This window comes from Crinia signifera, chromosome 9, assembly GCF_055691185.1.
Source record: "Crinia signifera chromosome 9, ASM5569118v1, whole genome shotgun sequence".
NCBI classification, from domain to species: Eukaryota; Metazoa; Chordata; class Amphibia; order Anura; family Myobatrachidae; genus Crinia; species Crinia signifera.
Window position 1 is genome coordinate 119,324,919 of NC_139225.1, and position 11,023 is coordinate 119,335,941.

The window sequence follows — 11,023 nt, forward strand, 5'->3', positions numbered from 1 at the left end:
CCCACTGCTGAAACGGGTCATTACCCGTTATTTTTAAACAGGTTTTTAAACGGCTAGAGCCTCAAAGACCCTTTCCCACTGCAGCTTTTAAACGGTAAATTACCATTTACATTCACACTGCCGTTTAAAAACCTGTTAACCCATAAAAAATATGAGGGGGGGGGGGATTAAAAAAAAACCGGCGCGGGGTCCCCCTCACTGCCGTAACCAGCACCAGGCTGAAAGGGCCAGGCTGGTATTAAAAAATCAGGAAACACGACAAATAGGGCTTCGCTGATTTTTTAAAACCAGCCCCAGGCTCAAAGGCCGGGGCTGGTTCCCAAAATACGGGAGACAAAATGAGTAAGGGTCCCCTGTATTTTAAGAACCAGCCCCAGGCACAACCAGCCAGCAGGGTAATGCCCTTAGGCGTGCGCACATTGAGTGTTAAGGGTGCACAGGCACCCCCTAATGCCCCCATCCCCACACTTATTGCTGCTAGTAATACCAGCAATACCTTTTACCAAAGACTTTTGCTTTTTAGACCTGTATTCCATTAAAATAAGCGCCCATCAATCAATTATGTGTGTTTTGCATTATTATTTGTATAACACCATTGTCATATAACTACATACCTGTGTCATCCAGATATGATTTGGACTTTATTTGCATGAACTGTTACACAGAGTAATAAGAAGATTAAAACTGAAATAGGCCGGATATAATGGTGTGGCTGAGAGACGTTTTATACTGTAGTGAGTGCACGCCTGATTGGCGGTGTTAGACAGACCCAATGGCGGTGTTAGACATGTCCAATAGGTGGTGCAAGGCGTGCCGCTTTGACAGTGCACCCCCTAATAAAATGTGCTGCGCACGCCTATGGTAATGCCACAGCCGGGGGACACTTATTATATAAGGTCCTGCGGCCAAAGCATTAACCCTACCAACCAGTCAGCCTGGCCAGGAGTCCTGGGGGAGTGGGGACGACCCCCCCAATAAAGGGGTCCCCCCCCTCCAGGACTTACCTGACCAGGCTGAAGCCTGGTGCTGTCCTCGATGCCCCTGGGCTGTGGGCATCGAGCTGATCTTTGTGTAAAAAAATATATTAAAAACTATTGTCTTATACCGTGGAACTATGAGTCCCAGCAAGCCTCCCCCGCATGCTGGGACTTGGAGAACCACAAGTTCCAGCATGCGGGGCATTAAAGGGCCCGCTGGCACTTGTAGTTGCACAGTACAAGAAATAGTTAAATAAACACACTGACAAGCCAGAAAAAGAAAAGTTTAATACATACATTACACAAACACACTGATACTTACCTATCTTGAGCCCGTAGGTAGGTCCCTGGATCCTGGGTCCGGGGCTCCAGGGCTGAAGAGTCCGGGGTCCGGGGCTCCAGGGCTGAAGAGTCCGGGGTCCAGGATCCGTAGTAATCCAAAGGGGTACCTGTGGAAGGAAATCCTACTCACCTGGTGCTCTGGCTCTGGCTCTGGCTCGGATACTGGAGAGACACAGAGATATTCATCTTTCCCCGCCTCTCCTCAGAATGATTCTATTGGCCGTCTGGCGGCCAATCAGAAGCCGAGAAAGTCGGCTCCTGATTGGCCGCCAGGTGTCCAATAGAATCATTATGAGGAGAGGCGGGGTTTTAAAAAATCAACGAAGCCCTATTTGTCGGGTTTCCTGATTAAATGGTAATTTACAGTTTAAAAGCTGCAGTGGGAAAGGGTCTTTGAGGCTCTTGCCGTTTAAAAACTAGAGATGTGCGGCGGCCACTTTTTCGGATTCTGGTTTTGGTTTTGGATCTGGATCTCCCTTTGTGTTTTGGATCTGGATTGGTTTTGGCAAAACCACCCTTGTGGGTTTTGGTTTTGGATCTGGATTGTTTTGGAAAAATGCAAAAAATTGCTAAAATAACAGAATTTGGGCCTGTTTTTGCCCCTAAAGTATTATTGACCTCAATAACATTAGTTTCCACTCATTTCTAGTCAATTTTGATCACTTCACAGCTCACAAAATTGTTTTCATTTACTGTAGTTGGGCCAAAAGGTTAAACGGTACTCTTTACCTAGAACGGCGCCCACGATGTCCATCGCAGTCATCGGGGGTAAAAAATCGCGGGCATCGCGGCCATCGCATGCACTAAAAAAATCGTGGGCATTGAGGCATTGAACACTCAAATCGCGTCCAATCACACTTTTAACATTGTTCCCTATGGGAAATCGCGGGCATCGCGTCGCACCCGTTTTTTAGTGCATGCGATGGCCGCGATGCCCGCGATGGGCGCCGTGCTAGGTAAAGAGTACCGGTTAAACCAAGGTAGCTGGATGACAGAGCTAAGCGACAGCAGTGGGCATCACAGACATGTGGACCTTACACTTCCAACCTGGCACATCTTGGAAGCAGAGCGGCACTCCAGGGGCAGACAGGGTGGCAGTTTAATAAACTACCCCAAAAAAGAGAAATGCTCCAAAGAGCAAAAAATACAAAGAGGTATCGGCCTTGTCATGACTGGTGGTAGCAGCTTCAGCACTTCTATCCGGTTGCTGATCTCCCACTATTTCCTCCTCCATCATCCTCCAAAAATGTGTTTTTATTTTATTTATTACTTTTATTTATTTTTCTTACTTTACACTGGACACAGCCTGTCACACTGGACACAGCCCCTTGGACACTGGACACTGCCCCTCTACACTGCCCGTCACCCTGGACACAGCCCCTGGACAATGGACACAGCCTCTGGACACAGCTCCTGTACACTGGACACAGCCGTCACACTGGACACTGCCCCTGGACACAGCCCCTGTACACTGGACACAGCCCCTGTACACTGGACACAACCCCTGTACACTGGACACAGCCCCTGTACACTGGACACAACCCCTGTACACTGGACACAAACCCTGTACACTGGACACAGACCCTGTCACACTGTACACAGGCCCTGTCACACTGGACACAAGCCCTGTCACACTGAACACAGCCGCTGTACAGCCCCTTGTACACTGGCCACTGCAGCCCCTGTACACTGGACTTGTGTACAGCACCCCCTGCCAGGGCCGTCTTAACAATCTACTGGGCCCCTGGGCAAAATATTTTTTAGGGCCCCCCTCCACCCACCTATGTGCAGCAGCAGAGGAGGGCTGGGAGTTGTGTGGCGGGGATCCGGGCAGCAGCTGTCAGCGGCATCTGTCTAGGCGACTCATCTGTGGCGGCGGTGATCCAGGCAGCGGGGGGGGGGGGGGGGCAGGGAGCTTGATGTAGCGGTGTGTGGTGGGGATCCAGGCAGCAGCTGTCAGCGTTGTCCGTCCAGGCAGCTCGCTCAGAACTTGATGTAGCGCTATTTGCTGCCGGGCAGGAAGCGCTGCAGATTTTGAAAAGACTGGCCAATCAACGTCCGGCCAGAATTTTCAGAATCAGCAGCGCTTCCCGCCCGGCGGCAAATAGCGCTACAGCAAGGTCTGAGTCACCACTGCCTGTATGGACAACGCTGACAGCTGCTGCCCGGAGCATCCCCGACATATGCCGCCCAGATTGCTACATCAAGATCCCAGCCCCCCGCTGCCTGGATCACCGCCGCCACAGCTGAGTCGCCGCTGACAGCCGCTGACCGCATCCCAGCCGCCCACCGCCATTCCCCAGAGCAGTGCCGTCTTCCCCAGTGGGCTGGGCCCCTACAATCCTTGGGCCCCTGGGCAACTGCCCATTCAGCCCAATGGGAAAGACGGCCCTGCCCCCTGCAGACCCTAATCGAGTGAGCAGCAGCAAAATAATATATTATTATTATTATAGCACACAGCACAGAGCACAACCACCCTCTTCCCTCTCCTATGCTGGAGTAAAGATGGCGGGCGCGCGTGCGTCTTATATAGAATCCAGATCCCGCGAGAATCCGACAGCGCGATGATGACGTTTTGCCTCTTTTTCGGTCCGGAATTCAGGCGGGAAATCCCTAGCCGACTCGGATCCTGACTCGGATCACCATATTCGGATCTACCGGATCCCGGCGATCCGGACCCGCTCATCTCTATTAAAAACCCGTTTAAAAATAACAGGTAATGACCCGTTTCAGCAGTGGGAAAGCAACATAAAAGGCGGGGAAAAAAGCAGGACAAATATTATTTAGAATTTCAGCCCTCACAAGCAGGACCCTTTCCCCTCAAGTGCTTTTTTATTTTTTAGACAACTTTTTACTCCATACTCTTTTTAACAGCACCTATCCCTAGGTCTCTGCCACAATAATAATTACTTCCATTCCCAGTCCCTCATGCAACATCTTTATACAGCATACAGATGTAGCACCCTTCATTCTTGCAGGGGCTGGAGGTCGGATCGTCAGCCGCCGGAAGGGGACACGCATACGTCCCCTTACTACGGAGCTCCCCGTAGGTCCCTACCGCTTCACCCCCGGTCCCCACGGCCCGATCCCACCTCCCCGCTTCCCCCCTTAACCCTGCTGTCTCCCTGAAGTGAAGACAAGCAGGGTTCGAGTCCCCTGCCGCCCGGAAACTGGGACGCGCATGCGTGTGGGACGCTCGCGCGTCACAGTCAGATGGAGTGCCATCTCGCTAGCGGGGGGAAATCTGGCAAGCCCCGGCACTGGCTGAGAGGCGCTCCATCTGTACCCTGTACAGTACTTGTCCTAAATTGCTGTGTACTGTAAGTGATTGTTTTTTCTCATTAATGTTTTCTGTTAGTTTTCTGTTTGATGCTGCGGAACTCTTGTGGCACCATATAAAAAATAGTAATAATAAATTGAATGAAAATATGATAAATTATTGTAAAGCGCAACCGAATCTGCTGCGCTATATAAGAAACTGTAAATAAATAAATAAATTGGGGCTGAAGATGAAGCAATGCGGAATAATAGAAATAATACAATGTATAAAGCGCAGGTATTTATGTTTTGGTTTTGTTTCTAATTTCATCCACGTGTTTTGTTTTTTTTCAAAACCACCCTTAAGTGTTTTGATTTTGGATTTGTTCATATAATTATATGTATAAAATCAACTGAAATCATGTAATTTTTGCAATCCAAAATTCTAAATTTAGATTTCAATTTTGAGCTCTGAACATCAGGAAGATCCGAACCAAGATCGGGTTTGGTTCAGTACTGATCCACAAAATTTGGGTGGATTTGGATTTCTGGAGAGCAGACCCACACATCTCTACTGTCTATCCAAAATGTAGGATATGAAAGAGAGATCTATGAGTCTAATTCAGCATATTTGCTAATTAGAGAAAACAGAATTTGAGTGATCATCGAACAGCTGCACGAACGTAGCGTTCACATTGCAGGTGCACGACCACATATTGTGAATTAGTATTTTTGATTGCATTTCTGTTCTAATTTGACTGACAATAAGCCAGCGTTTATGGGCGGAAACATGGCGTTTTTTAGTTGTGCTTGCCCTTCCACTACACTGGAGGTTTCTGTCGTCCCTGAGCTTACCATGGCATTTTTAGGGTGGACCTCTGATATCAGCCATTTTCAGACTGTCCCTGAGACGTAGGGGAGCAGGTACTTTTTTACCCGGGCCTGGTTCCGGCTCTCCCCCAGCTAGCCAGGCAGAGTGAGTAGAGAGGACAGGATGCTGCTGCTCAGCCTCTCTCCCTAGCCCAGCACAGGCGGCTCAGTGTCAGGGGTACAACTGTCTCGGGCCCCCAGCCTCTGGAGGGGCCCGGGCAGCTGCCCACATTGGCATGGCACCACCCCCCGCACCCACACAAATGCCCCCACTCGGCACCAGCGGCCAGGCTCGCACAATACACAGTGCAGCCTGCAGAGCGCCGAGCCTAGGATACAGAGGGGCTCGGCGCTCTGCAGGCTGCACTGTGCAGTGAGTGCTCTGAGCCCCGAGTCCTGGGAGAAGATGCTGCTGCGCCACAGACACCACCGCTGGTAAGTAATTGGGGAGGCGGGGTGCCAGCGCACGAGGGGGGTGCTGGCGCGCGTGAGGGGGGTGCCGGTGCGCGAGGGGGGGTGCCGCTGGGGGCCTGGGCTGAAGGTCAGTCCCGGGCCCCAACATTACTAGTGGCGGCCCTGGTGCCGTGTGCTGAGCAGGGGAGAGAGGCAGCCTCAGCATGTCCTCTGTCTCCTTGAGCGGGTTTCCCACCCACCAGGCGCCCACCCGCACCCCTGCTAAGGTTTTGGGGATTTTTTAAACATTAGTCAGATGGAAAGTACTCTCCGATGTACAGTGGGTGTTTATTCTTCTTTTTTGGGCAGTGGCTTCACCTCTAACTAGCGATCCATGCTATATTAGGCCCTATATACAGTATACAAACTCCACGCCTGAGCATTAGTAAAATCTGGAACCTGACTGACTATTTTAAGATATTATTTCATAGACCAGCAAAAGTTCCCATTGGATTGAGCCGTTGTGCAGGTTTAGATCCGTCATGTAACGGTTGAACTGTATCTGTAAATATTTAAAGCAAGCTAAAAGGGAGCACAGTAAAAATGTGTTGATTACAATGACTTGCCAGGATAAATCAATCACCAGGAGTGCGCTGTACAGAAATATCCCACCAGTAACTAGTCTATGGCATAGCTGCCTACACTCCTGCATTCTGCAGGAGTCTCCCTGAAATAGCAGCAATCTCCCTCTATCCCTCATTGGTCTAGCAATCTCCCTCATGTCACATAGCCCACATTACACTGTTACATTTTAGGGGGAAAATAAGGAATGAAAGATAGATACATTTACACTGAATCATCAGCACCATTTCCCTGCACTTTACCAAGTATAGTAGCTCTTACTAACTGCTTCGGGGCTCATCTACATTTGGATATACAGGTTGAGTATCCCGTATCCAAAATGCTCGGGACCAGGAGAATTTTGGATAACGGATTATTCTGTATTTCGGAATATTTTAATATTTCAATTATGTATTTTGAAGTATCTTGCATGTATGCTGTATAAACACATAAAATACACACAAATATATTTTATTACCACATAAAATACACACAAATATATTTTATTTGTTCAAAAAACAAGGTTTCAAAACATGAAACAAAATTTGTGTACTATCTCAGATATTGAATTTGAATGCCAAGCAATCATTTTCTTGCACATATATAGTGCCAGTTACATATCATGTCACCAGTAGTGTTGTTACAAATGTCCCCAGTGAGTTTTTAGCAAAAAAAATATTTTTTTTTCACTTTCTGGAACGTATGGTTTTCGGAATAATTCGGATAACGGATACTCGGATACGGGATACTCAACCTGTAATTAATTTGAAAAGATTCTAAGTGCCACGTTCACAATCTCTTTTCAGAATCTCTCCCTTAATGGGGCACAGTGCAAACTTCTACTACTAACTATAATCTCCCTGAAACTCGTTTTCAAAAGTAGGCAAGTATGGTCTATGGCAGGGGTCCTCAAACTACGGCCCGCGGGCCAGATGCGGCCCGCTGAGGACTTTTATGCGGCCCGCCTGGTTTGCCGCTGCCCAAGCGCTTGCACGGCAATCACTCTCACTTTCTCACTTGCCGAGAGCCGGGAGGATGGACGGGCAGGCTGGCTGGCGAATGGACGGGCGGGGGCGTGGCCTGGGACGTCAGGGGAAGCAGCAGTGTCTGCTGGTCCGACCCGGCTCCCTGCTTAAGCTTATCCTATGCGTGTGACGTCATCACGCCACACGCTGCGGCTGAGAGGAGGGTAGCTGAATCCGGAGAGAGGAGCCGGACGAGGGAGGGAGCAGTGAAGTCGGGAGTGCATATTATCTTTCGGGTGAGAGGAGGCCGTGACTGGTTGAGGGTATGTGGAGATATTACATGGCAACACAACAATTATGAAGGTGTAACGCCAGCACCATGTGGCTGTGGCCCACCATCCCCCCACATCATGGCAATGACTCCTATACAATAGATGCACATCTCCCACATCATCATACACAGTATATATTAATATTTTTATTATATTATATAAAATTATATATATATATATATATATATATATATATATATATGTACACTGCGCAGCATGCACTGTACATCCCCCGCCCCTGTCTGTTGCATGCTGCGCAGTGTGTGTGTGTGTGTATATATATATATATATATATACACATTTTAATTTTCTTTTTTACTATAGTCCGGCCCTCCAACAGTCTGAGGGACAGTGAACTGGCCCCTGATTTAAAAAGTTTGAGGACCCCTGGTCTATGGTATATCAGTAGTCTTTATACTCTAAGGTTGGAATGTAAGATATATATACTGTATATACAGATGTTCATTTGTCAACATTATTATTTAAGAAAAATAGTAATGTTGCTGTAGAAAGATTAACAAGCTAATCATTGGAGTCACCTGGATTAGGGCAGTATTCAATGTAAAATATCACCGTGTTTAGGATTCGCTGCACACTCGCTGGCTGCCACTCGCTCTCCCAGTATTCAATGTCGGAGGGGCTCGTTGCACACGCGCTGGCTGCCACTCGCTCGCCCAGTATTCAATGTCGGAGGGGCTCGTTGCCCCTCGCGGCGAATCTTAACCCCTGCAGCGGATGAGCGTCCACTGCAGGGAGCCGTGGGACGGTGGCAGGCAGGGAGATGGAAGTCTCCCTGCCTGCCCCAGAACGTATGTGGGGGGGAGGTGGGCTCCCCGGGAGTCAGGCAGCACAGGCTGCCCCCCGGGAGAGCCAACAGGGGACCGGGTATTCACTGTACCCGATCGTGCATATGTAATGATCGGGTGCAGTGAATATATGAATATCTAATGAGCGGCTCTGGGCTCCCGGCCCCCTGCTGGCTGCTCTGTGTAAAATAAAAAAAATAAAAATATATATATTTTAAAATTAAATATATATTCAGGTGCTATAAGCACATGAAAAAAATAGCATGCCCTTTCACAGAATAAAATTCCTGATTTTTTTACACCAAAATTAAAACAAAAAAACTTTTATTTTAAAAGTTCACATTCCACTTCTCCATGAAAAGATGGAGAATTGCTACACGGAGAGACACGGCGAAAATCACTTAGAAAGAAGGCGAGAAGTGCACGTTGAATAGGGTTGTTCGCTTTTTGAGACCAAAATTCTCCGTCCAAAGCGAGAAAAGCACAAACTCGCCATAAAACACGGCAAATTTTTCTCACTGAATACTGCCCTTTGAGTGCCAAGTGAATTTGTCAAAATTCATGTAAAATTGGCAAGCATTTTTATCCATCATAATGACCTGTAATATTTACCTTATATAGGAAATATAATCTTTTTTTAAATTTGAATTTATGTAACAAAAGTGAGGGACGCTGGCATTTTTCGCAGATATTTTGTACTGTATTTAGTAAGTTCACTATGAACACCTTCTGCATGGGCTCTAAAAACAACAGCAGAGAAGTGAGAGGTCTCCCAAAATACACAGCCATAGCTCACCTGGATAGGTGATCAGCTGACTCCAGGCATCAGCATTCCCAGTGTATTGCAAAGGAGCGCACCTCACCAGGGGAACAAGATGGCTGCTGGTAGTGGCGGATTCAGGGGGGGGGGAACCCAGGCACGTGCCCCCCTGTCATTTCATTTTGTAGCTGAGGACCAGGGCTTTCCAACGAGCCCAGCCCCGTGTCTCTAGCCCCCGGGAACCGGAGATATCGCCTGGCAAACCTGTAACGTTTTTTCCCCATAGGATAATATGGGACCCGTCAATTCCGACCCCCACCTGGTTCCGACGGCTTCCAGTTCCCGCCGTGGCATCACAGAAGCTTATGGTTGATCTCATTCAATTCCAAATCGCTGGGCATTCAATATGATACCAGGCTGGTCCATATCGGTCAATCGGTTCCAGAGATATTGCATGTAAACCGATTTTTTTATTTTTGAAATGTCATTTCATGGCTGTTCATGTTCTTTGAGGGCAGATTACTCTGGAACCAAACGTTCCAGTTTCACTGGACCAAAATCATTCAAAGCCCTCTCAAAAGTTCTTCAATATGATACTCATGTAAATGGGTCAGTTGCTTCCGAAGATATAGCCGGTTAAATGAGATAACTGGTTAAAAGGGGGGGGGGGGGGTGTTTCTCTCCCCCTCACACCAGAAAATGCAGGGACTAGGCTGGTGTAAAAGGGGCCAAACTGGGAATGCTTTTTTTGGTGTGAAAGGGGTATTATTTCAAATAGCCTGGACCTGCAGTGCTCTGAATACAGCCAGGCTCTGCCACTGTCAGTGGCTATCACTTGTGCCTGGCGGTGGCTGTGCCCCATTTACCGCGAGCATGTATTCCCCCTTGGCAATGAACATGTAATCCCACATGGCAACGAGCATGGAACCTCTGGCAATGAGCATGGAACCCTTGGCAATGAGCATGTAGATAAGCAGCACTTATGTAGCATAATTTTTAATAGGCATTATGGTGTTTGGCATAATACATAATGGACATAATGGCGTGTAACTTAACGTGTATTGGACATTATGGTGTAAATGTTTAATGCGCGCCTTTGGCGGACAATGTCCCTGTTTATAAAGCATATTGTGAATTTTGGCTTAATCTCTGTGGCATTATGTGAATTCTGGCTCAATCCATGTGGCATTATGTGAATTCTGGCTCAATCCATGTGGCATTATGTGAATTTTGGCTCAATCCGTGTGGCATTATGTGAATTTTGGCTCAATCCATGTGGCATTATGTGAATTTTGGCTCAATCCGTGTGTTATTATGTCAATTTTGGCTCGATCCATGTGGCATTATGTGAATTTTGATACAATCCATGTGGAATTATGTGAATTTAGTTTCATTCCATTTGGCATCATGTGTAAGGGGGAAGTATAAAGGGGTCTAGTATTTTGTTGCATAATGTGTAGAAGTTGTATATGGTGTTGTACACTACACTCAAGGACACTCCACTGTTGAGTGGCCACACCCCTTTTCCGGAGCGTGCCTTCGGCGCGCATACAACTACATCCTTCGCTTTTGTCACCATGGTGGGCCTGCGTACTTTAAATGCCAGCGCCTATTTTTAATCCCATTCCCACCCTCTCTCTGCTGCTCTCTTAGCATGTAAACTGGCACCACTAACACTGGCCCTCCCCCACCTAAACCC